Source organism: Palaemon carinicauda, chromosome 12, assembly GCF_036898095.1.
Source record: "Palaemon carinicauda isolate YSFRI2023 chromosome 12, ASM3689809v2, whole genome shotgun sequence".
Taxonomy (NCBI): Eukaryota; Metazoa; Arthropoda; class Malacostraca; order Decapoda; family Palaemonidae; genus Palaemon; species Palaemon carinicauda.
This window is the reverse complement of record NC_090736.1, coordinates 100305449-100310448: the sequence shown is the minus strand read 5'-3', so window position 1 is coordinate 100310448 and position 5000 is coordinate 100305449.

Genomic DNA, 5000 nt, shown 5'->3' with positions numbered 1-5000 from the left:
CGTTTTAAATACACATGATCTCCCAAAAATACTTTTACCAGTGCGGTTTTGAGCCGACCATCATACTTTATCTCTTTTCAAATCCTTTGATTACTTATTATAAAATCCAAACCAAGTATACCCTCGATTAGTGGAAATCACAAGGTGGACTCGACAAAAAAAAAATCATGTATAAAATTCACAGATCCCACCTTAAAATAGACATGATATTGCTCAGTTGAAAAATTTGGCAAATATTGCGAATTAATCAGGACCGTATGTGGTAAAACGGATCCTGTCCATAAACTAAAAAGAAAGGCGTGTCCCTGAGCGAGGCATTATATGATAAGTTCAAAGCTAGCTCAGGAAGCATGGTGTGCCAATGAAGGGGGTAATCAGCCACTAAGTAACGTAAAATTCACACCACTTCACTATTATGTGATTCCACGACTAAGCCATTAGCTGAAGGCCTATGTGAGGTCACTGAAAAGTGTTCAATTTTCATCTAGTTCGTGACTGATTTCCCAATCTTATTTATAAACTTGAGACCATTGTCACTTATCAAAATTTTCTGACAAGCAAACCTAGTAATGAAAGAGCACAGCGCTTGGGCTAATGCATTTGCTGATTTATCCAACATTGCGTAAGTTTGAGTATAACGAGTAATGCATCCATAATATATATATATATATATATATATATATATATATATATATATATATATATATATATATATATATATATATATATATATATATATATATATATATACTTATATTGTGTTATACCAGTAGGAAATGGTCATACCAAATCCATATGCACCCTTTAAAATTTAATAGGAATCACCGGCCACTTTCTGGCTTCCAGTACAATGGTTTTATGCTCTAGAAATATTTACAATCATGACACCATTTTATTTAATTTTCTATAAAATTTTTCATTCCTAATCAAAACAAGGATTCTTGTGCTCTTCTTGATGTTCTATCAATGGCTACATACCTTGCTTACGGACTTTCATGTACAATGTGGATGTCTCGATTAATCAAAAAGGGAGGAAGAATTACCCGTGAACAAAATTTCCCTCCTATCTTGTTGCAAGGACAATATAAGATATCATTTTCTATAAAAAAAAAATTCTTACGAGGCACATTAAGAAATAAGGGATAACTATCATATTCCCCTTTAATCACTGCTCATACTCTTTCCATCCATTCCTCATTTTTCTGTCCCAACCTTCGATGTCAATCACACCTGCATCATCGGGGCACTCATTCTAGACACTCTTTGTCATGTCCTCAGCCACCATCACGCATTCACGTTCACTATTTCCCTCTCTCTCCCTCTCTGTCACCTACATATCTAACTCTCTCTCTCTCTCATGCTCGCGGATCTCATTTTCTGATTGCTCCTTGCGTAAATTCACATCCCATTTTCTATTTTGATGGGAGCCTTCAAGATTTTTGGTTTCGTTCTTCACTCCTCTTTTGCGCCTGAGTTGGTACTCCTAGTACTGCACCTCTTAAGAAGGTATCAGCTATCTTGTTAGCTTTACCTTCTAAGTGGTCAAACCCTTTTATGTTAAACTGTAGTGATCTTTCAATCCATTTCGCTTGTCTAGATGTCAAGTCACCTTTGTAAAATAAATCACGTAAGGGATGATGATCACTTTGTAACTCAATTGGCTGACCGTATAAAAAGAACTGATGCCTATCTAGAACTCAAAGAATAGCCACTGCCTCTCAATCGAATGTACTATAATTCTTTCCTGCCCGTCTTAATGTAATGGAAGCAAAACGAATTAGTCGCTCTCTACCTTTATCATGTCGTTGAGAAATTATGCCACCAATAGCTACACAACTCGTATTTGTTGTCACTAAAAACGGGCGATCAAATCTAGGATATGCGAGTAAGTCATTGCTAATTAAGGCAGCTTTCAAATGGTTAAAGGCCCTTTCTTCTTCCACTCTCCAATTTAATACTTTTTTGTTTCTTTAAAGCATCTAAGGGTCTTGCTATCTCTCCAAAACCTCTTATGAAATTACAGTAATACTTAGCGAGCCCAAGGAACCCAGCTATTTCCTTAGGGGTACGTGGCCTGTGGAAATCTCTAATAGCTTTTACTTTAATGGGGTAGGGTTGGATACCTTCTGGGGTTATTATGTGATCAAGAAATTCGACCTTTTTACAGAAAAATTTGCACTTCAACAAATTTATTTTCATACCATTACGTCGCAATGCTTCCAAAACTTTATGAATATTGTTATTACATTCTTCGGCTGATTTTCCTGAAATTATGATGTCATCTAAATAAACAGGAATATTATGGCTAATTAAGAGAGACAAAACCACCATCATTACCCTAGAAAAAATGACTTGGAATATTTCCAACACCGAAAGGAAGAAAATTAAACTGAAATTGTTGATCGTTGGCAAAAACTGCCCTTTCACATTTTCTGTCTTGCTGAAAGGGTATTTGATAGTATACAGATTTTGAATTCATAGTTGTAAAATAATTACTATCCCGTATCTTCAAAAGTAATTCTTCAATCGAAGGCAATGGTGATGCATTGTCCTTAGTGATTGCATTCAACTTCCTATCATCAACACACAATCTTACCGAGCCATCCTTTTTCCTAACAGCTACAATATGAGAAGACCAAGGGGATTCACTCTCCTCGATAATCCCTTGTTCCCTTAATCTATTAATTTCTATATCCATCTCTCCCTGGAAATGAATGGGTAACTTATAAGACCTTGACCTGATCGGCTCCGCCTGCCCAGTTTCAGTGCTAAAGGGAAATCAACCAACCCTCCTGGGTGGCTCGTCTCCACTTTTAATTACATTGGAATAATTATTAACAATGTTACTAAATACAGGTTTATATTCTGGCGGACATAGTTTTTGCGCTTGCGTAATCAATTTCTGAGTGCCTTCATCTGCAAGGGCTGGAGTTTTGGCTCCTAAGATCCCATTATTAGCAATTTCCCATAAATTCAACTCACACACAGAATCACTTCCTAACACAACTCTTTTATTTGACAAATCAACTATCGTAATGTTCGCTCGGTCTCTCTTATTTTTGACAAGCCCTCTAAGACTATGTATGCCCACTTGTCAAGGGGTTCAACTACAACATTGCTTACCTCCGGGAGAGGCTGACACGGGTAATTAATATGCTTGTAAGTGTCTGCGTAGGCAATACTTCTCCTCTTTTAGGTACAGCTGTTACCTGAACTAATTGTCTCTCCTTTCCTGCACAAGCACCTACTCTCTCAAAACTTTCTATCGGCATAATGCACCCTCCTGCTTTTACTTTTATTCTATCTTTTTCTGTGCAAATGTATATTTGATTACTTATTATAAAATCCAAACGAAGTATACCCTCGATTAGTGGAAATCACAAGGTGGACTCGACAAAAAAAATCATGTATAAAATTCACAGATCCTACCTTAAAGTTGACAATCGTTGCGTGCCTTGCCTGTAGTTTATTTCCTCTTGTTGTGTCGAGGATGATGGATGCTACCGACTGTAATGGGTTTGATGAGATTCCTATTTCCATAAGCGAAACACTGGCTCCTCTGTCGATCAGCGCTCGTATGGACTTATCTGGTAGGTCAATCTTAAATGCTAAAACTCCGAGCAGCCCTGAGGATATGAGGAGCAAGTGCCAACGACCTCGTTTTCAATACCACTGCCCACTGCTCTTGTCCTGAAGTCAGGAGTACCGATGGGGCACCACTGCCTGCTCGACAACTTTTGTTGTCATGCGGGGGGCCATCGATCTCTCTCGTGTTCCCCTTCCTCGGTTTCCTTTTCCTCAGATGTTGGGCGAGGGGTGGCGTGTCTGTGACACAGGCCACCCCTCGGCGTTTTTTGCTGGCCACTCTCGATATAGATGACCGTAGGCCTGACAAGTGTATCAGCGGGGATGATCCTTGGGTGGGGCAATCCTCTTGTAGGTGCCCCTCTCCCCCACACTGCCAACATCTGAAGACTCTTCTCACCTGCTGACTCTTTTCTCCCCTCTCCCGCTTTGGGGGTTGGTGTGCACCTCTCATGGCTGCCACCTTTTTGGAATTGGGGCAGTTATTCTCCATCATTTTTTCGTCGGGCAAACTGTCTAGAATGTTTTGCGTTGCCATCATTGCATCTTGTAATGAGAGATTATCATCGAACAAATAACCACATAAATACAGGTTTACTAATCTGCGAATATGTTTACGGCCAATTGCTTTTATATCCCTCTCTGGGAAATTGTTACTCCATGTAGCAAAGGATTCACAATTTTCGAAAAATACGAGATGCAAATCTAAGAACTGACTCACCTTCTTGAATTTTGGGTTTGTAATTTTCTATCATGTCTCCTTTTCTTGCATTCGGTAAGGCATATTTCTCAATTAAACGTCATTTTATTTCATTATAACTTCTTAAACTTTCTTGTTGCCTCCATTGCCGGAGCATGATTCAGCACCCTAATTACTTGAGTTTTTTTTTTTCTTTCTGATCACCCATATGTGGCTACTTCCAAGTCTCTCAAAAACACTACGATAGATTGAAATCCTACATAAGACCTACGATCATCAAAAGGCCTAACGCTTGCCTGAAATTCTTGCAATTTTCGAACTACGAGGTTTTGAGTAACTTCCCTCGGCTGTGCATGTATGCTTTCACATGTGTGCGTTTGAACTCCATTTATGTATGCAGGATATGCGGTGGTTACGCTCCGTAACTTGGATAGGTTATCTAACCTATTTTCTAAGTCCTGTATTCATTGCTCTCGTCTATACTCTTCATTGAAATCACTATAATCAACTGCTCCTTTGTTTTCCTCTCCTGAGGCAGCAGTGTCTGCTTATGTTACTCCTTGTGTAACTAGGCCTATTGAATTTTTATTTTACCAGCTTGAAGAACAACTTCACTCATAGCATACACAAACAGACATATTCTTGTTACTTGGCGCCAATTATGTCCCATATCAACGGATGATGAGACATCAGAACATGGGTTTTCTCACTTTAT